The 22839-nt window shown below is 40.4% G+C and overlaps 1 protein-coding gene and 1 long non-coding RNA gene across 6 annotated transcripts in view; one reads left to right on the forward strand and one right to left on the reverse strand.

Annotated features, from left to right (window-relative positions):
• LOC143644635 (olfactory receptor 5M5-like) overlaps positions 1 to 22839 on the forward strand; it is a 384306-nt gene that overhangs the window by 147072 nt on the left and 214395 nt on the right. The window lies entirely within an intron of this gene.
• LOC143643637 (uncharacterized) lies at positions 2901 to 22076 on the reverse strand. The gene is made up of 3 exons (XR_013156308.1): positions 21773 to 22076; positions 5475 to 5571; positions 2901 to 3392 (listed from the first exon to the last, which is right to left on the reverse strand). It is a non-coding gene; the product is annotated as an uncharacterized LOC143643637 (long non-coding RNA).

Below are 22839 nucleotides of genomic sequence, written 5' to 3' on the forward strand. Positions count from 1 at the left end.
TAACTTACTGGAATTTTAGTATGTGCATTTGTTTGCAATGTAGTAGTTTCTCATAAAATTCTCACAGAAATTTTTTCAGCTTTTAAATTGTTTGCATTTGGATTATTACACCAAGCTTCAGAGAACCTGGGTAACTAGCTCCTAGATGAAAAACTAATAATCTGATCCAGTTATTCATATCCAATTCCATGTGTAATATCCTGTATAGGTGGGTGTTTAAACCTAAGTTAAAGCTTGTGGCTTACTTCCAATATCAAATCATATCTCAAGAAACACAATTCAGCAACCAAGCAATTTCAGGAATATTTCTATTGTGAGGAGATAGTGGTAGAGATAGTAGTGATTGAGAGCATGATTCTTGAAATGTCCAACTGTTCTGCTACTAACAAGCTGTGGAAACTTTGGGCAAGTTACTAAATTTTGCACTTAAGTTTGCAAAATAATGAAATCTACTTTAATGGTTGGGAGGATAATATTTGTGAGTTCATAAAACACAGTATAATACCTAGTATCTGTCCACTTACGTGTTTCATGGAGTTTATCCTTCTTCTATGCTAGCCCCATTGTCTACTTCATCTTTAGTTTGGTAGCTGCAACATGGCTGCAGAATTTGTAGGCATCACATCTAGACTTAACTACATCCAGAGAATAAATGGAGAGCTCTTGTGTTCTAGTTTGCTAGCTGCCGGAATGCAATACACCAGAGACAGATTGACTTTTAATAAAGGGGGATTTATTTCATTAGTTCTTCAGAGGAAAGGCAGCTAACTTTCAACTGAGGTTCTTTCTTATGTGGGAAGGCACAGGGTGATCTCAGCTAGCCTTCTCTCCAGGCCTCTGGGTTTCAACAGCTTTCCCTGGGGTGATTTCTTTCTGCATCTCCAAAGGCCTGGGCTCAGCTGTGAGTGCTGAGATGAGGTATGCTGAGCTGCTTGGGCTGTGCTACATTGTGCTCTCTCATTTAAGCACCAGCCAATTAAGTCAAACATCATTCATTGCAGCAGGCATACCGCCTAGCCAACTGCAGACGCAGTGAGCAACAGATGAGGTTCACGTACCATTGGATCATGTCCACAGCAACAGAACTAGGTGCCTTCACCTGGCCAAGTTGACAACTGAATCTAACTACCACATCTTGTTATGGAATTTTCTTTAGGAGAGAATAATCTTTTCCTAGAAACATCATTTCTCTCACTACCATTTCCTATAACAAAGAGAATAAAATTATTCTTGGACTAGTCAGGTCTACTTCTGGAATTGGAGGTGGACTCAACTTTCTATGACTCACATGTGTGAGTATGTAAAGGAAGTCTAGATATTTGACCAAAATCAGAGCTCTGCCAGGAAGGAAGAAGGGGAAAATTGATACGTGGACATCTAATAGTGTCCAGAAAATAAATACGGAATCTAGGACAGGGATCTGAATCGTAGGTTAAGTTTTGGGAGTCATCAACATACAAACTGAGATGAAAATTGTAGTCATAAAAAAGATAAATTTTGTAGAATGTTTTCATAAGAAGAGCTCCAACAGCACAATCCTTGATAGCATAAATATTTAAGGGTTGAGAATAATTTATTGAATTAGGAAGTTATAAGACACTGGAAACTTATGTAAGATTTCTTTCAATTTCTTTCAAGAGTTTAGAAATTGCAAACAATGAACACTTACAGAATATGGAATCTGTAGTCTGATAGGCTGCATTTGAACTCAAACTTCAACACTTAATTAACTTTAGTTCCCTAATGCATGAAATAATATTTTTAGTAAAAATATCTTAGGAGTATTGTGACTCTTAAATAGAGACTAGTGGGCACACAGTATATTTTATTGGCGGTTATTTCAAAAGATTAGCTATGAAAGAAATGATAGATTACATCCAGATAGAAAGATAGGTAATAGGTAGATATAGATGTAGAAAATCTAGAGCATTTATGCCTGCTAAATAAAAGGAGTCAGGAGAGGAAATAAAGTACATAAAATTAAGAATAATTACGGGATCTAAGACCCTGAAATGACAGCAGAAAAAAAATTTCAGACTACAGAGTATATTATTTAGAACTCTTATGGTATAAAATACTGTAGTAGAAATAAATTCTATATAGCTCAAGCAAAATGGAAGTTTATTTTAAGGATCTACTGCAGAGAACCCAAAGAAATGATGTATTTTGCCCTCAGACTCAAGCTAGACCCAGTAACTGAGGTACTCTAGAGAAGCAGGAAGTGTTCTCTTTCTGTTTATTGCTTTGCTGTTTCTATTCTTCCTTCCTGGGTAAACTGACTCTGCCTTGCTTCCCAGTCCATATGGTGGAAAATAGCCACCAGTACCAATCAAATTTTATCTCTTATGTTTAATTGATCATTCATTCATTCCTTTAGTACCTGCTCTGTGCCAGGTACTCTGCAATGTTCTAAAAAGAAAGTTTAAACAAGGAATATATGATCCTTTCCTTGACCCGACCCGCGGGACACACGAACCTGGACCTGAGGGAGGGAGTGAGAATTGGGGGGACAAGAGACACAGAGAATGGAGACAAGACAGGATTCTGATCAAGTCTCAATTTATTGAGGGCAAATCTAGGGTATTTATCCAGCGGGACGGGGGAAGTGCCTTGTATCAGGTGTTAGCAGGTGATAGGCATTGCACGGTGGCTAGGCCAACCCGCAGAAACTAAGATAGCAAAGGCGGCTCGGCTGAGGCTAGTCAGCAGATTTCTGGGCAGAGCAGAGCAGACATGAGAAAATAGAAACTTTACTTGAGATAAAAACTTAACTTGATTTAGTATCCAAGATGGTGTTGGACCACAAAGTGGTCAGTAGATGGCGCCAGACACCAAGATGATGGCCGGCGCACTGCCGGTGCCATAAAGGGCTCCCCACAGGTCCCCCTTTTTAATTTTTTTAAAAAGATGGAGACTGCAACAACGGCCTATCCCAAGGGGACTGTGCCTATCTTAAGTCGGGACACCACAAAGTAGGCAATCTGCAACCTTACCCGTCATGGAGGTTCAAGGCAGCATAAGGCCAGGCCTCTGTCTGAGGTGGTGGATTGCTCAGACTAAGGTGTCCAGTTGCCCGTCATTGGCTACCCAGTCCTGCACTTTGGGATGTGCAGATGGAGTGTTTTTTATAGGTGTTCATTACCATCGCAACTTTGCTGTGGCCAGTCTAAAATAGTGGACCTGCAGGGGCTGCATTTTTATGGCATTTTAGTTATTGTTTCAAGAAGGCCATCACTTTATTGAAGAGGATAGGTCCTAGCGAAAATAGTATTAGTAAGCCAAGTAAAGGTAAGGCAATAGTCTGTGATGATGCGTTGACGGTAGTTCGCAGGAGAATTCTTCGATTAGTTCTTTCAATACTTAAAGTCTTCTTATTTATGCCTGTAATAAATCTTAAACAAACAGCTTAATAATTAAAATATATGCTAGAGGGTAAATTACAGTTCAGTTATAGCATCATCGGAGATAGGGCTTGAGGGAGGAATAGGTTGATAATGTTTCATAAGCATCATGTGAAAAGTATCAACTCGAGTTTTAATGAAAGCCAGGAGGCGCTTGAATATGCATGAACCTATAGATATTAAGAGAAGGATGATAAGAAGGGGTCCTAAGATGGAAGAAATCAGGGTAGTTAGCCATGGGGATTTATAAAACAATTGTTGATACCAGGTTTCTTGGGCTTCCCGCTCACGTTTACGGTTTGCAATTCCTTCCCTAAGCTTGGTCATAGATTCTTTAACTATGCCGGAATGGTCAGTGTAAAAGCAACATTCCTCACCTAATGCAGCGCAAAGCCCACCTTGCTTAAGGAAAAGTAGGTCTAAGCCTCTTCTGTTTTGGAGAACAACTTCTGATAGGGACGTAAGAGATTTTTCTAGATGAGTGATAGAAGTTTCAATGCAAGTTAAGTCATCATCTATTGCAGCTCTTAGGTTGGAGAGGCTTTGTTGTTGAAGGGAGATTGAGGCGATGCCGGTACCTAGGCCAGCCACGCCAAAAAGAGAAGCAAGGGTAACGGCTGTGATGAGCTCTCTTTTTTCCCTATGCATAGCTGGAAGCCGTGTATCCCAATATTGATAAAGGTCCTCTTCGTTACAGAAGAGGATATGGGGCAACAGTGTTACTAAAACACACATTTCTCTTGTTTCAGCAAGAGCCTTCCTTGACACACAAGGGGTAAGCCCTGTAGAAGAACACAGCCATTTTGCCCCTACTGGGGGAATATAGTATTTACCTTGTGATGAAGAGAACGATTGTGCACAGACCTTCTTTAGGGAGACGGGGACTTTACCAATGCAATGCCCAGAATGAAAAACAGATTGCATGGTAAAACCAATTTCTCTGCTATGCCAAAGACATTGGGAGGGATTGTCCTCATTAGAAATATTAAATGAGGCATTAACGGCTATGGCATCATAATAAGGAGGGTGGGCAGAAAGACACAGCTAACAACTGCGAGTAAGATTGGGCAAGGAGGAGTTTAAGGAAAGGAAAGTAGCTTGTAGCACTGGCCAGAGTGGGTTATCAGCTGGTCCAAGTGCAGTGGAAGAGTCTGTATTATTAAGAGTAACAATAGGAGAGGTGACAGGATGACTCTTACTTGACTTGCGAGAAGGAGTAGTTGGAGGCAGGGGCACAAGCACTTTATTTGGCCCAATGGCAGTTTGCTGTATTGTTTCCTTTTTTATTCTAATAAGACCTCCCAGGTCAAACCCTTCCACATAGATCCTGATGCCCCAAGTTCTACCGATCAGCCAAGAGGGATTATTAGGAAGCTGTACGGTAAACTTTAGTTTTTCACAGTTTGATTTATCATATAGGTAATTAATGGAGTGGTCACGAGGTTTGCATTCAAAAGGAGCCCAAGTTAAAGTTAGGTATTGATCAGCAGAGGGGGGTTTTCAAGCGGTGGTTAATGTTTCACACCCCCAATATGGACAGTAATACTGGTTGGGAACATTGCAATACCATTTTCCAGGGTTAGAGGACGGGCACAAATAATACTGGGCTTTGTTAAGGCATGATGTGCCCTCCCGAAGCAGAATCAGAGTGCAAGCATAAACAATGAAGGAGGGGCGGCCTGTTGTGATCTGGGTCTGTACAATTTTTGAATCTTCCATTGTGCTAGGGTCCATTTCCAAGGCTGGTGGGGGTTGGAATCGGGGATAGAGAAAGAATCACCCAAGCTATTAAGCATACTTAGTAGGAGAAAGTGTAGGGTGGCAATTTTGAATGGCAGTAAGCTTAACAAAACCATATTGATAAAGGCTATTGGTTTCCTTGATTAAGGAAAACAGATTAGTAGGATGATGCACCCTGCAGCGCATAAATATGCTATGGCAAGTAGAATTCTTTCTAATGGATTCCAATCCTCAGGGGTGACTGTCGCTAGTCCGATTGCAAACAGCAGAGCAAGGGAACCAATCAGCAGTAAGAGCAAGGGATTCATGTGATTTTAATGAGAGGGTATTTACCAGTAGATGGATTCTTAGACTTCAGTCGTCTGTCAGCTTAGCCGTTGTTGAATAGGTTACAGCAGGGCTTGCCGGTTTATTAGTAGGTTCAGCTGTGCTGGAGAAAGAAAGAGAGAAAAATGCCTTTTCTCAGGGCAACTTTTTTGCCCTGGACAGATTGTTATTGTCTATTTGTTTTATTAATCGCTCTGGCAACCATCTGGCTGAATCAAATTCTTTAGAATATATACAAACTGATCCTCTTCCCCATATCAGGACCGGATCCGGTCCTCGCCAAATGTTATCCAGTGGATCTTTCCAGAGGACTATGGCGAACTGTGTTTTTGATTCTGTGTGCCAGAATCGTTCTGCAGCAGAACATCCATCTCGATCCAAGATTAAAAAATTTAAAATTAAAAGTGAATGTGAGGCGGCGCCCACGCCCCGCAGCAGCCGAGCCGCCCGACCTCCTTCTCCCCTCTCTTTCTCCGCCGGCCCGCAGCAGCCGAGCCGCCCGACCTCCTTCTCCCCTCTCTTTCTCCGCCGGCCCGCCGCGCGGCGCCCACGCCCCGCAGCAGCCGAGCCGCCCGACCTCCTTCTCCCCTCTCTTTCTCCGCCGGCCCGCAGCAGCCGAGCCGCCCGACCTCCTTCTCCCCTCTCTTTCTCCGCCGGCCCGCAGCAGCCGAGCCGCCCGACCTCCTTCTCCCCTCTCTTTCTCCGCCGGCCCGCAGCAGCCGAGCCGCCCGACCTCCTTCTCCCCTCTCTTTCTCCGCCGGCCCGCAGCAGCCGAGCCGCCCGACCTCCTTCTCCCCTCTCTTTCTCCGCCGGCCCGCAGCAGCCGAGCCGCCCGACCTCCTTCTCCCCTCTCTTTCTCCGCCGGCCCGCAGCAGCCGAGCCGCCCGACCTCCTTCTCCCCTCTCTTTCTCCGCCGGCCCGCAGCAGCCGAGCCGCCCGACCTCCTTCTCCCCTCTCTTTCTCCGCCGGCCCGCCGCGCGGCGCCCAAGCCCCGCAGCAGCCGAGCCGCCCGACCTCCTTCTCCCCTCTCTCCGCCGGCCCGCCGCGCGGCGCCCAAGCCCCGCAGCAGCCGAGCCGCCCGACCTCCTTCTCCCCTCTCTTTCTCCGCCGGCCCGCCGCGCGGCGCCCAAGCCCCGCAGCAGCCGAGCCGCCCGACCTCCTTCTCCCCTCTCTTTCTCCGCCGGCCCGCCGCGCGGCGCCCAAGCCCCGCAGCAGCCGAGCCGCCCGACCTCCTTCTCCCCTCTCTTTCTCCGCCGGCCCGCCGCGCGGCGCCCAAGCCCCGCAGCAGCCGAGCCGCCCGACCTCCTTCTCCCCTCTCTTTCTCCGCCTGCTCCGGCTGCTCTCCAACCACCACGGTGCCCTCTTCCCCCGCCTTCACCGTGCTCCTCCGCCACCAGCCTCGACAGCCTTGCCGCCCTCACCTTTCCTCCTCCAGAACAGCTACTGGGGGAGTGGAGATAATACAGAGCAGCTCCCGGAGCCACGACGGAGATCAAAGGGACAGCGGACCCCATCCTGGAACGGCTGACTATCTGGGAGAACCAGCTCCGGTGAGATCACCAAGGGGCACGGGCTTTCCTGGGTGGGACGACAAGCGACCGGAGTCCCTCCCTTCCACCTTCCTGGGCCAGCTGGTAGAATTGGACAGGCGGTCCCCTTAGGCCGCGGCGGCTGGTGCCCCCACCACACGAGGCCCCCCGGAACAACTGAGATAGTTGGGTCGGAAACCCCCAGACTGCGGAGAACAGTGACCGGGGGATCCCTTCCAAACACGTGACTCCCCCGTCGGCTGGGAACAGTGTACTCTCCCGGGCTGCGACAGCTGGCGCCCTCCCGCCACGCTTGGTGCCCCGCGCCGACTGGCTAATTTGGCCGGACGCTCTCCTGTGCTGCGACGGCCGGCGACCCTCCCCACGTTTGGAACCCCGGGCCGGCTGGCATTCTTCCAAGACGCTTAGGTTGCCGAACCTCCCCTACGGCGAGAGTTTTCCAGAGTTGAGGGACCCACAGCAACTTTCGCTGGTGGAACCCACAGACAGGCGTGTGCCACGAGCGCCACCTACTGGGCAGGATAGGAAGAACAGAACCCAGAGATTGCACAGAAAAATCTTTCAAGCTGTGGGGTCGAACACCCGGGGAAATCTGACTAAATGCCCAGACGCCAGCAGAAGATAACGGATCACGCTCAGAAAATTGAACATATGGCCCAGTCAAACGAAGAAACCAATAGTTCAAATGAGATACAGGAGCTGAAACAACTAATGCTGAATATACGAACAGAAATGGAAAACCTCTTCAAAAATGAAATCGATAAATTGAGGGAGGACATGAAGAACACATGGGCTGAACATAAAGAAGAAATAGAAAAACTGAAAAAACAAATCACAGAACTTATGGAAGTGAAAGATAAAGTAGAAAAAATGGAAAAAACAATGGATACCTACAATGACAGATTTAAAGAAACAGAAGATAGAATTAGTGATTTGGAGGATGAAACATCTGAATTCCAAAAAGAAACAGAAACTATCCGGAAAAGAATGAAAAAATTTGAACAAGGTATCAGGGAACTCAAGGACAATGTGAACCGTACAAATATACGTGTAGTGGGTATCCCAGAAGGAGAAGAGAAGGGAAAAGGAGGAGAAAAACTAATGGAAGAAATTATCACTGAAAATTTCCCAACTCTTATGAAAGACCTAAAATTACAGATCCAAGAAGTGCAGCGCACCCCAAAGAGATTAGACACAAATAGGCGTTCCCCAAGACACTTACTAGTTATAATGTCAGAGGTCAAAGAGAAAGAGAGGATCTTGAAGGCAGCGAGAGAAAAACAATCCGTCACATACAAGGGAAACCCAATAAGACTTTGTGTAGATTTCTCAGCAGAAACCATGGAAGCTAGAAGACAGTGGGATGATATATTTAAGTTACTAAAAGAGAAAAACTGCCAGCCAAGACTCCTATATCCAGCAAAATTGTCCTTCAAAAATGAGGGAGAAATTAAAACATTCTCAGACAAAAAGTCACTAAGAGAATTTGTGACCAAGAGACCAGCTCTGCAAGAAATACTAAAGGAAGCACTAGAGTCAGATACAAAAAGACAGAAGAGAGAGACATGGAGAAAAGTGTAGAAAGAAGGAAAGTCAGATATGATATATATAATACAAAAGGCAAAATGGTAGAGGAAAATATTATCCAAACAGTAATAACTCTAAATGTCAATGGACTGAATTCCCCAATTAAAAGACATAGACTGGCAGAATGGATTAAAAAACAGGATCCTTCTATATGCTGTCTACAGGAAACACATCTTAGACCCAAAGATAAATATAGGTTGAAAGTGAAAGGTTGGGAAAAGATATTTCATGCAAACAACAACCAGAAAAGAGCAGGAGTGGCTATACTAATATCCAACAAATTAGACTTCAAATGTAAAACAGTTAAAAGAGACAAAGAAGGACACTATATACTATTAAAAGGAACAATTAAGCAAGAAGACATAACAATCATAAATATTTACGCACCGAACCAGAATGCCCCAAAATACGTGAGGAATACACTGCAAACACTGAAGAGGGAAATAGACACATATACCATAATAGTTGGAGACTTCAACTCACCACTCTCATCAATGGACAGAACATCTACACAGAGGATCAATAAAGAAATAGAGAACCTGAATATTACTATAAATGAACTTGACTTAAAAGACATTTATAGGACATTACATCCCACAACAGCAGGATACACCTTTTTTTCAAGTGCTCATGGATCATTCTCAAAGATAGACCATATGCTGGGTCACAAAGCAAGTCTTAACAAATTTAAAAATATTGAAATCATACACAACACTTTCTCGGATCATAAAGGAATGAAGTTGGAAATCAATAATAGGCGGAGGGCCAGAAAATTCATAAATACATGGAGGCTCAACAACACACTCTTAAACAACAAGTGGGTCAAAGAAGAAATTGCAAGAGAAATTAGTAAATACCTAGAGGCAAATGAAAATGAAGATACAACGTATCAAAACTTATGGGACGCAGCAAAGGCAGTGCTAAGAGGGAAATTTATTGCCCTAAATGCCTTTATCAGAAAAGAAGAAAAGGCAAAAATGCAGGAATTAACTGTCCACTTGGAAGAACTGGAGAAAGAACAGCAAACTAATCCCAAAGCAAGCAAAAGGAAAGAAATAACAAAGGTTAGAGCAGAAATAAATGAAATTGAAAACATGAAAACAATAGAGAAAATCAATAAGACCAGAAGTTGGTTCTATGAGAAAATCAACAAGATTGATGGGCCCTTAGCAAGATTGACAAAAAGAAGAAGAGAGAGGATGCAAATAAATAAGATTAGAAATGAAAGAGGAGACATAACTACTGACCTCACAGAAATAAAGGAGGTAATAACAGGATACTATGAACAACTTTACGCTAATAAATACAACAATTTAGAAGAAATGGACAGGTTCCTGGAAAGACATGAACAACCAACTTTGACTCAAGAAGAAATAGACGACCTCAACAAACCAATCACAAGTAAAGAGATTGAATTAGTTATTCCAAAGCTCCCTAAAAAGAAAAGTCCAGGACCAGACGGCTTCACATGTGAATTCTATCAAACATTCCAGAAAGAATTAGTACCTACTCTCCTCAAACTCTTCAACATAATCGAAGTGGAGGGAAAACTACCTAATTCATTCTATGAAGCCAACATCACCCTCATACCAAAACCAGGCAAAGATATTACAAAAAAAGAAAACTACAGACCAATCTCTCTAATGAATACAGATGCAAAAATCCTCAATAAAATTCTAGCAAATCGTATCCAACAACACATTAAAAGAATTATACATCATGACCAAGTAGGATTCATCCCAGGTATGCAAGGATGGTTCAACATAAGAAAATCAATTAATGTAATACACCATATCAACAAATCAAAGCAGAAAAATCACATGATCATCTCAATTGATGCAGAGAAGGCATTTGACAAGATTCAACATCCTTTCCTGCTGAAAACACTTCAAAAGATAGGAATACAAGGGAACTTCCTTAAAATGATAGAGGGAATATATGAAAAACCCACAGCTAATATCATCCTCAATGGGGAAAAATTGAAAACTTTCCCCCTAAGATCAGGAACAAGACAAGGATGTCCACTATCACCACTATTATTCAACATTGTGTTGGAAGTTCTAGCCAGAGCAATTAGGCAAGAAAAAGAAATACAAGGCATCAAAATTGGAAAGGAAGAAGTAAAACTATCACTGTTTGCAGACGATATGATATTATATGTAGAAAACCCAGAAAAATCCACAACAAAATTACTAGAGCTAATAAATGAGTACAGCAAAGTAGCAGGCTACAAGATCAACATTCAAAAATCTGTAGCTTTTCTATACACTAGTAATGAGCAAGCTGAGGCGGAAATCAAGAAACGAATCCCATTTACAATTGCAACTAAAAGAATAAAATACCTAGGAATAAATTTAACCAAAGAGACAAAAAACCTATATAAAGAAAACTACAGGGACTTCCTGGAAGATGGCGGCTTAGTAAGACGCGCGGATCTTAGTTTCTTCTCCAGGACACCTACTAGGGGAGTAGAAACGATACAGAAAGCGCCCAAAGCCACAACAGAGATAAAAAAGACAGCGTACCCCATCCTGGAACGGCTGGCTGGCTGAGAGAAGCAGCTCGGGTGAGATCGCCGAGGCGCGCGGGCCTTACCGGGCGGGGTGGCAAGCAGCCGGAGTTACTCCCTTCCCCCTTCCCGGGCCGGCTGGGAGAATTGGAGAGGTGGTCCCCTGAAACCAAGGCGACTGGCGCCCACACCACGCGCAGCCCCCGGACCAACTGAGAGAATTGGATCGGAAACCCCCAGGCCGCAGAGAACGGTGACGGGTGGGGGAGGCCCCTTCCAAACCCGTGACTCCCGGGGAACGTGCACTCTCTCGGGCGGGCCGCTGCCGCTGGCACCCTCCCGCCACGCTTGTTGCCCAGGGCCGACTAGGAAATTCGGACGGGCTCTTTCCCTGGCTGCGGCGACCAGCAACCCTCCCTGCGTTCGGACACCCTCCCTGCGTTCGGACACCCTCCCTGCGTTCGGACACCCTCCCTGCGTTCGGACACCCTCCCTGCGTTCGGACCCTGGGCCGGCTCAAGCCGCTTCGGCTAGCGAACCCCCAGGACGGCGAGAGTTTTCCAAAGTTAAAGGTCCCACAGCACCTTTTACTGGTGGGACCCGCAGACAAACGTGTGCCACGAGCGCCACCTACTGGGCAGGATAAGAAAAACAGAACCCAGAGATTTCACAGAAAAATATTACAACCTTGCTGGGTCCAACACCAAGAGAGATCTGAATAAATGCCCAGACGCCAGCAGCAGAAGATAACTGTCCACGCTCAAAAGATTGAGAATATGGCTCAGTCAAAGGAACAAACCAATAGCTCAAATGAGACACAAGAGCTGAGACAACTAATGCTGAATATACGAACAGAAATGGAAAACCTCTTCAAAAATGAAATCGATAAATTGAGGGAGGACATGAAGAGGACATGGGCTGAACATAAAGAAGAAATAGAAAAACTGAAAAAACAAATCGCAGAACTTATGGAAGTGAAGGATAAAGTAGCAAACATAGAAAAAATAATGGATAGCTACAATGATAGATTTAAAGAGACAGAAGATAGAATTAGTGATTTGGAGGATGGAACATCTGAATTTCAAAAAGAAACAGAAACTATAGGGAAAAGAATGGAAAGATTTGAACAGGGTATCAGGGAACTCAAGGACAATATGAACCGCACAAATATACGTGTTGTGGGTGTCCCAGAAGGAGAAGAGAAGGGAAAAGGAGGAGAAAAACTAATGGAAGAAATTATCACTGAAAATTTCCCAGCTCTTATGAAAGACCTAAAATTACAGATCCAAGAAGTGCAGCGCACCCCAAAGAGATTAGACCCAAATAGGCGTTCTCCAAGACACTTACTAGTTAGAATGTCAGAGGTCAAAGAGAAAGAGAAGATCTTGAAAGCAGCAAGAGAAAAACAATCCATTACATACAAGGGAAACCCAATAAGACTTTGTGTAGATTTCTCAGCAGAAACCATGGAAGCTAGAAGACAGTGGGATGATATATTTAAAATACTAAAAGAGAAAAACTGCCAACCAAGATTCCTATATCCAGCAAAATTATCCTTCAAAAATGAGGGAGAAATTAAAACATTCTCAGACAAAAAGTCACTGAAAGAATTTGTGACCAAGAGACCAGCTCTGGAAGAAATACTAAAGGGAGCACTAGAGTCAGATACAAAAAGACAGAAGAGAGAGATATGGAAAAGAGTGTAGAAAGAAGGAAAATCAGATATGATATATATAATACAAAAGGCAAAATGTTGGAGGAAAATATTATCCAAACAGTAATAACACTAAATGTCAATGGACTGAATTCCCCAATCAAAAGACATAGATTGGAAGAATGGATTAAAAAACAGGATCCTTCGATATGCTGTCTACAGGAAACACATCTTAGACCCAAAGATAAACATAGGTTGAAAGTGAAAGGTTGGGAAAAGATATTTCATGCAAATAACAACCAGAAAAGAGCAGGAGTGGCTATACTAATATCCAACAAATTAGACTTCAAATGTAAAACAGTTAAAAGAGACAAAGAAGGACACTATATACTAATAAAAGGAACAATTAAACAAGAAGACATAACAATCATAAATATTTACGCACCGAATCAGAATGCCCCAAAATACGTGAGGAATATACTGCAAACACTGAAAAGGGAAATAGACTCATATACCATAATATTTGGAGACTTCAACTCACCACTCTCATCAAGGGACAGAACATCTAGACAGAGGATCAACAAAGAAATAGAGAATCTGAATATTACTATAAATGAACTAGACTTAATAGACATTTATAGGACATTACATCCCACAACAGCAGGATACACCTTTTTCTCAAGTGCTCATGGATCATTCTCAAAGATAGACCATATGCTGGGTCACAAAGCAAGTCTTAACAAATTTAAAAAGATTGAAATCTTACACAACACTTTCTCGGACCATAAAGGAATGATGTTGGAAATCAATAATAGGCAGAGTGCCAGAAAATTCACAAATACGTGGAGGCTCAACAACACACTCCTAAACAACGACTGGGTCAAACAAGAAATTTCTAGAGAAATTAGCAAATACCTCGAGGCGAATGAAAATGAAAACACAACATATCAAAACTTATGGGACGCAGCAAAGGCAGTGCTAAGAGGGAAATTTATTGCTCTAAATGCCTATATCAGAAAAGAAGAAAAGGCAAAAATTCAGGAATTAACTATCCATTTGGAAGAACTGGAGAAAGAACAGCAAGCTAACCCCAAAGCAAGCAAAAGGAAAGAAATAACAAAGATTAGAGCACAAATAAATGAAATTGAAAACATGAAAACAATAGAGAAAATCAATAAGGCCAGAAGTTGGTTCTATGAGAAAATCAATAAGATTGATGGGCCCTTAGCAAGATTGACAAAAAGAAGAAGAGAGAGGATGCAAATAAATAAGATCAGAAATGGAAGAGGAGACATAACTACTGACCTCACAGAAATAAAGGAGGTAATAACAGGATACTATGAACAACTTTATGCTAATAAATACAACAATTTAGAGGAAATGGATGGGTTTCTGGAAAGACATGAACAACCAACTTTGACTCAAGAAGACATAGATGACCTCAACAAACCAATCACAAGTAAAGAAATTGAATTAGTCATTCAAAAGCTTCCTAAAAAGAAAAGTCCAGGACCAGATGGCTTCACATGTGAATTCTACCAAACGTTCCAGAAAGAATTAGTACCAATTCTCTTCAAACTCTTCAAAAAAATCGAAGTGGAGGGAAAACTACCTAATTCATTCTATGAAGCCAACATCACCCTCATACCAAAACCAGGCAAAGATATTACAAAAAAAGAAAACTACAGACCAATCTCTCTAATGAATACAGATGCAAAAATCCTCAATAAAATTCTAGCAAATCGTATCCAACAACACATTAAAAGAATTATACATCATGACCAAGTAGGATTCATCCCAGGTATGCAAGGATGGTTCAACATAAGAAAATCAATTAATGTAATACACCATATCAACAAATCAAAGCAGAAAAATCACATGATCATCTCAATTGATGCAGAGAAGGCATTCGACAAGATTCAACATCCTTTCCTGTTGAAAACACTTCAAAAGATAGGAATACAAGGGAACTTCCTTAAAATGATAGAGGGAATATATGAAAAACCCACAGCTAATATCATCCTCAATGGGGAAAAATTGAAAACTTTCCCCCTAAGATCAGGAACAAGACAAGGATGTCCACTATCACCACTATTATTCAACATTGTGTTGGAGGTTCTAGCCAGAGCAATTAGACAAGAAAAAGAAATACAAGGCATCAAAATTGGAAAGGAAGAAGTAAAACTATCACTGTTTGCAGACGATATGATACTATACGTCGAAAACCCGGAAAAATCCACAACAAAACTACTAGAGCTAATAAATGAGTACAGCAAAGTAGCAGGTTACAAGATCAACATTCAAAAATCTGTAGCATTTCTATACACTAGTAATGAACAAGCTGAGGGGGAAATCAAGAAACGAATCCCATTTACAATTGCAACTAAAAGAATAAAATACCTAGGAATAAATTTAACTAAAGAGACAAAAAACCTATATAAAGAAAACTACAAAAAATTGCTAAAAGAAATCACAGAAGACCTAAATAGATGGAAGGGCATACCGTGTTCATGGATTGGAAGACTAAATATAGTTAAGATGTCAATCCTACCTAAATTGATTTACAGATTCAATGCAATACCAATCAAAATCCCAACAACTTATTTTTCAGAAATAGAAAAACCAATAAGCAAATTTATCTGGAAGGGCAGGGTGCCCCGAATTGCTAAAAACATCTTGAGGAAAAAAAACGAAGCTGGAGGTCTCACGCTGCCTGACTTTAAGGCATATTATGAAGCCACAGTGGTCAAAACAGCATGGTATTGGCATAAAGATAGATATATCGACCAATGGAATCGAATAGAGTGCTCAGATATAGACCCTCTCATCTATGGACATTTGATCTTTGATAAGGCAGTCAAGCCAACTCACCTGGGACAGAGCAGTCTCTTCAATAAATGGTGCCTAGAGAACTGGATATCCATATGCAAAAGAATGAAAGAAGACCCATCTCTCACACCCTATACAAAAGTTAACTCAAAATGGATCAAAGATCTAAACATTAGGTCTAAGACCATAAAACAGTTAGAGGAAAATGTTGGGAGATATCTTATGGATCTTACAATTGGAGGCGGTTTTATGGACCTTAAACCTAAAGCAAGAGCACTGAAGAAGGAAATAAATAAATGGGAACTCCTCAAAATTAAACACTTTTGTGCATCAAAGAACTTCATCAAGAAAGTAGAAAGACAGCCTTCACAATGGGAGACAATATTTGGAAATGATATATCAGATAAAGGTCTAGTATCCAGAATTTATAAAGAGATTGTTCATCTCAACAACAAAAAGACAGCCAACCCAATTACAAAATGGGAAAAAGACTTGAACAGACACCTCTCAGAAGAGGAAATACGGATGGCCAAGAGGCACATGAAGAGATGCTCAATGTCCCTGGCCATTAGAGAAATGCAAATCAAAACCACAATGAGATATCATCTCACACCCACCAGAATGGCCATTATCAACAAAACAGAAAATGACAAGTGCTGGAGAGGATGCGGAGAAAGAGGCACACTTATCCACTGTTGGTGGGAATGTCAAAGGGTGCAACCACTGTGGAAGGCAGTTTGGCGGTTCCTCAAAAAGCTGAATATAGAATTGCCATACGACCCAGCAATACCATTGCTAGGTATCTACTCAAAGGACTTAAGGGCAAAGACACAAACGGACATTTGCACACCAATGTTTATAGCAGCGTTGTTTGCAATTGCAAAGAGATGGAAACAGCCAAAATCTCCATCAACAGAAGAGTGGCTAAACAAACTGTGGTATATACATACGATGGAATATTATGCAGCTTTAAGACAAGATAAACTTATGAACCATGTAATAACATGGATGGACCTAGAGAATATTATGCTGAGTGAATCCAGCCAAAAACTAAAGGACAAATACTGTATGGTCCCACTGATGTGAACAGACATTCGAGAATAAACTTGAAATATGTCATTGGTAACAGAGTTCAGCAGGAGTTAGAAACAGGGTAAGACAATGGGTAATTGAAGCTGAAGGGATACAGACTGTGCAACAGGACTAGATACAAAAACTCAAAAATGGACAGCACAATAATACCTAATTGTAAAGTAATCATGTTAAAATACTGAATGAAGCTGCATCTGAGCTATAGGGTTTTTTTTTGTTTTTGTTTGCTTGTTGGTTTGTTTGTTGTTGTTTTTTACTATTACTACTACTTTTATTTCTTTTCTTTATATTAACATTTTATATCTTTTTCTGTTGTGTTGCTAGTTCCTCTAAACTGATGCAAATGTACTAAGAAACAATGATCATGCATCTATGTGATGATGTTAAGGATTACTGAGTGCATATGTAGAATGGTATGATTTCTAAATGTTGTGTTAATTTCTTTTTTTTTTTTTTCCGTTAATAAAAAATAAAAATAAAAAAAAAAATTAAAAAAAAAAAAAGTGAATGTGAAAGTAAATTTCTGGGTGACTTTAAAAGTGAATGTGAAAGTAAATTTCTGGGTGACTTTTTAGTGGGGTACCACTCCCCCTTTTTAATTTTTTCAATGGTGGTTTTTAAAGATAAATTTGCTCGTTCTACTATTCTCTGTCCTTGTGGATTATATGGTATGCCTGTGGTGTGTTTAATTTGCAGCTGTTGACAGAATTTTTGAAACATTTGACCTGTGTACCCGGGACCATTATCAGTTTTTATATGCTGAGGAATTCCCAGCGTAACCATGGCTGCCAACATGTGTGCAACAATTTGTTTTCCTGCTTCACCCGTTTGAGGTGTAGCAAATATAAATCCACTAAAGGTGTCTACATTGAGATGCACATATTTAAGATTACCAAATTTTGGAATGTGTGTTACATCCATTTGCCATAATGCATTGGGCACTAGACCTCGGGGATTAACCCCTAGAAGTGGTGTAGGTAAATGTGTGATGCAACTTGGACACTGTTTAACTATTTGGCGTGCTTGTTCTCTGGTGATGTGAAACATCAGCGGTAAAGTGCGAGCATTAAGGTGATACAGCTTGTGAGCTTCAATAGCTTTTGTGATTAAGTCAGGTAATTGGTTGCTAAGGATAATATTTGCACAGCACATAACATGCGTAGCCTGATCAGCTAATTGATTCCCTAAGGATAGTGGTCCAGGGAGGTTAGTATGGGCTCTAAGGTGACCAATAAAGAATTGTTGGCTTCTGCTTTGAATAAGAGATTGTAGCTGAATAAACAGACAAGCTGCTTGAGAAACATTTTTAATTTGAGCTGCAGTTTTTAATAATGGCACAGATTGAACAATATAAGCACTATCTGTATAAAGATTAAAAGATTTGTTTGGATAAGCCGAAAACACTGCTATGATTGCTTGCAGTTTTGTTAGTTGAGCAGAATTACAGTGTGTTTGGAATTGAATAACTGTATTATTAACAACATAAGCAGCGATCCCCAGTGAGGACCCATCAGTAAAAATTAAGAGAGCATTTTTTAAGCGGCTGCAAGGAAGTTTTAAGTGGAAATATAAAGTCATGAGTGCTAAGAAACTGCAAAAGTTTATTATTAGGGTAATGATTGTGTATTTGGCCTGAATAGAAAGCACAAGCAACTGGCCAACAATCTGTAGTTTGAAAAAGCCAATTAACCTGTGTCATAGTATATGATTGAATAATTATGTTTGGATCTTTACCAAAATATTTAACACTTTGTTCTCGACCTAAAAGAATGATATCAGCAACTGCCTGATAGTAGGGATAAATAGTCTTTGCAGGAGGAGCATGCAAGTGAACCCACATAATAGGTGCTTTTTGCCAAAACACAGCTGTAGGTGTATAAGCTGTTCGACAAATTACTAGAGCTAATGGTTGAGTATAATCTATAAAAGTAACAAATTGTGATTGAATAGCTTGCTCTACTTTATCAATTGCTTTACGTCCTTCAGGGGTGATGGTCCTATGGGAATTGGGGTCAGAATTTCCCTGAAGGAGGTCAAATAATGGTTTGAGATCTCCAGTGGTTAATTTTAAGTAAGGTCGGAGCCAATTAATATCTCCTAAAAGTTTCTGAAAGTCATTTAACGTTATTAATTTGTCCAGTCTTAGTTTCATTTTTTGGTTGATGATTTTATTTTCACTTAAGTGAAATCCTAAATATGTGTATGGGTCTTGTAACTGAATTTTATCAGGAGCTATTTGGAGTCCATGAGATGCTAAAGTTTAGTTAGATCATGATAACATTTTAAAACATCTTGACCATTATTTCCTGCTATTAATATATTATCCATATAATGAATAATGTATAGAGCCTCCCATTTTTCTCTAATGCTGGAAATGGCTGAACTTATAAATTTTTGATACAAGGTGGGGCTATTAGCCATACCTTGGGGCAGAACTTTCTATTGATATCTTTTTATGGGTTCTCTGAAATTAGTGGATGGTACACTAAACGCAAAACGCTTTTGATTTTCTGGATGTAGGGGAATGGTAAATAAACAGTCTTTTAGATTTATAATGATTTTATAATGATTAAAAGGAATGGCTACAGGAGAGGGCAATCCTGGTTACAAAGCTCCCATAAGTACCATAGTTTTATTTACCACCCTTAAGTCCTGTAATAACCTCCATTTTCCTGATTTTTTCTTAATGACAAAAATAGGTGTATTCCAAGGTGAATTACTTTCAGTAATATGACCTGCACTAACTTGTTCCTGTACTAACTGTTGTGCAGCCTGCCCATTATTATTATCATTAGTAAAGATGGTAATAGCTAGCAGGGAAGCTGGAACTATTTTAGACAAAATCCGTTGTGTTCATTTTTAAAAATTACAAAAGTTTTAACATAACAAATGATTATTCATTTGTCCTTAAAAGTCACTTAACACTATTTGTCAAAAAGTATTGAAGGTAAACAGAGTTCACACACTATGCGATTAATAAATCAAAATCTCCTTGTAAAATATTAAATGGGTTCTGTAACATATAATTAAGAATTCTTAAAGTGGCAGGTAGAAAAAAAAATGAAAGCGGAGTGTTAATAATGATGTGTCCATAATAAATCGACTAGATACAAAATGAATTTATTAGATTGATTGAAAATGAATGTAGGGGTGAGGATTTTTTATAATTGGTTGTGTGTTTTTGCTAATTTCAAATTTGTTGCATGCAGTTTTTATGATATTTTTCTACGATAGTGGCTGAATTCCAATTTGCTCACATGACCGGGCCCAGTTTGGTCCTCTGGGAACTGGCTAGGGACCAAGAGGAGCTTTCTGGGACCTAGATATCTTTATGAAAGTACATCTCTGTCTGGGAGGATAGCCAGTCCTCCCAACTAGAGCGCACATTGTAATTGTTTCTTTTCAAGGTCATGTGATGGCAACATGAGCTGCATGTAATGGCAACATTAGGTGAATAGAACAGATGCCACAAGTATATTCTTTCTTGCATTTAGCTTTTAAATTTGATTTGTTTTTAACTTAAGTCATAGTTATTTTGGGATAAATTTAGTTTATACCTATGTAGTTTATATAAACACTGGATAAAGCATTAAAATATTTTGGCTTAAAGAAATTTAGGTATTTATATGATTTGAATATTATTTAGTCAGTAATAGATTTATTTACGGCAATATTACTTAGATTAATAGAAACAGTTTTTTGCCAGTATAATGATACCCAGAAGAAAATCAGTGTATTTTATACAGATAATGACATGATAAATTAACGTAAGCTATTTTGATAAAACATAGATTCTTTGCCTTTTACACTGATTATTTAGAAAAAATTTTTTATATCTATTAAGAATCCAAGAAAATGTTGTTGTTTTAGACTCATTAACTCTTTCATGATTTTGACCATAATTTCCACCTTTATAAACCTTCAGTAATTATTATATTAGTTCAGGCTTTGTCTTACATTTTTCTCATTTTGTAACAATTACTCATTTTATCTTAAGATAAAACTATTGTCTTTATTAATAAAAATACATCATTCATATTTTTATATGTAAATCATTATTTTAAACAAATATTCTACCACATATAATTACCGTCAAAATTAAATTTGTTAAAATAATGTTAGATACTTAGAATATTTTAGTTAATGCATCTTTGAAACATTAATATATAGTTTTAACAAGAATTTTTAGTTTTAAAGTTCTGATAATATATTTTTCTTTTCAAACATGAATAGGAGCTAAACTCATGGCTAGTTTCCAAATTGCTATTTGTCGAAAATTTAAGTTAACAAAAGGAGATGGGGCTGCCATTCCCATTCTGAGTCATAGGATTTTATCTGCAACATTGGTATAAATTTCAGTAGAATAATTATTTTGATTAAACTAAGGTAACTTAACAGAACACTTTGAGTCAGAACTATAATCTTGAATTGTACACCCCTTGGGGACTAATTTGTTATAATTTCATAGGACCATTAATGAGTACTGACTCTTGTTCTGCAGTGATCCTATTGAATGTTTTTTGACTCAGATGTATATGAATTTTTATATAAAGGCAGCTTATTAAGAACTTTTTCTTTGCTAAAGGTATGGTAAAGAAGCAGTCTTGTAAATCTATCATAATAATAGGAAACATTACAGCCATTATGCTGAAGCCAATAACATTTTTGTGTGACATGTTTAAAAAGTTTCTTAAGTAGAGCATCAGAAGCCTCCATATCCGTGGAGTGTAACAATTTCTTAAGTAAAGATAAATATTCCCGTTGTATCGACGGTAAGTTGCTTATTATAAGACATAAATTTAAAAGCCCTCCCAAATTCCAGGAGGCGTGTACACTTTCGGTTCTTCAGTAAAGGTATATTCCTATGCTGTGACATAAAACATAAATCCAAAAGCCCCTCACAAATTCCAAAGGTGCTTTATCTCTTGTGGGAACCAGAGACAAACTTCTTTTAAAAATTCAAAACATTTCAACAAATCTTTAACTTTAACCTTTACTCCCCGTGTCTTTAAAGCATGTTAGACCTTCTACAAAAGTTTCATGCTGACTAATTGCTTGTCCCATAATTGCGCTGAATACTCACCGAGGATCCTGTCTGCAGGGCAGGTTCCCCGGCAGTGTCCTCTATGCTGCTCCTCTTGAGCCTATTATTCGCGCCTTATTCTTCTATGTCGACCCGGCGGGGGTTTCACAGTCAGCGTTTTTCACTGGACCCCTCGTACTCAGGTCCCTGTTTGGGCGCCCCTTGAGCCGACCCGCGGGACAGACGAACCTGGACCTGAGGGAGGAAGTGAGAACTGGGGGGACAAGAGACACAGAGAATGGAGACAAGACAGGATTCTGATCAAATCTCAATTTTTTGAGGGCAAATCCAGGGGATTTATCCAGCGGGACGGGGGAAGTGCCTTGTATCAGGCGTTAGCAGGTGATAGGCATTGCACGGTGGCTAGGCCAACCCGCAGAAACTAAGATAGCAAAGGCGGCTTGGCCGAGGCTAGTCAGCAGGTTTCTGGGCAGAGCAGAGCAGACATGAGAAAATAGAAACTTTACTTGAGATAAAAACTTAACTTGAGTAGTATCCAAGATGGTGTTGGACCACAAAGTGGTCAGTAGATGGCACCAGACACCAAGAGGATGGCCGGCGCACTGCCGGTGCCATAAACGGCTCCCCACATTTCTTCATGGATGTTATAGAAGAGTAGGTAAGAAAAACATGAAGCTAAGTTTATATCAGTAGCTATGTAATTTAAATGTGATGACTACAAAGCATACTTCAGGTTTCTCTGATACTGGTCACTAGGAGACTATGACTTAGTCCAGGGTGTCGGGGGAGGTTTCCATGGTAAAATGACTTTAGACTCAAGACCTAAGGATGACTAGGAGTTTGCCATTGAGAATGAGGGGGTAGGTGATTGATACAATTGTAGAATGGCTGATAATTGGGTAAAGATATAGAGGTAAGAGTGCTTATTTATCTTTAGGCCATAGTACAGTGTCTGATAACATAGAAATATGTTTCTAAATTGTTTATTTAACACTAATTCAGCAAACTTGTTAATGCCTCCTGTTTCTAGCACTAGACTATTAAATGGGATACAAAATAATTAGTCATGGGCGGGCCGCGGTGGCTCAGCGGGCAAGAGTGCTTGC

This window comes from Tamandua tetradactyla, chromosome 8 (genome assembly GCF_023851605.1).
Source record: "Tamandua tetradactyla isolate mTamTet1 chromosome 8, mTamTet1.pri, whole genome shotgun sequence".
NCBI classification, from domain to species: Eukaryota; Metazoa; Chordata; class Mammalia; order Pilosa; family Myrmecophagidae; genus Tamandua; species Tamandua tetradactyla.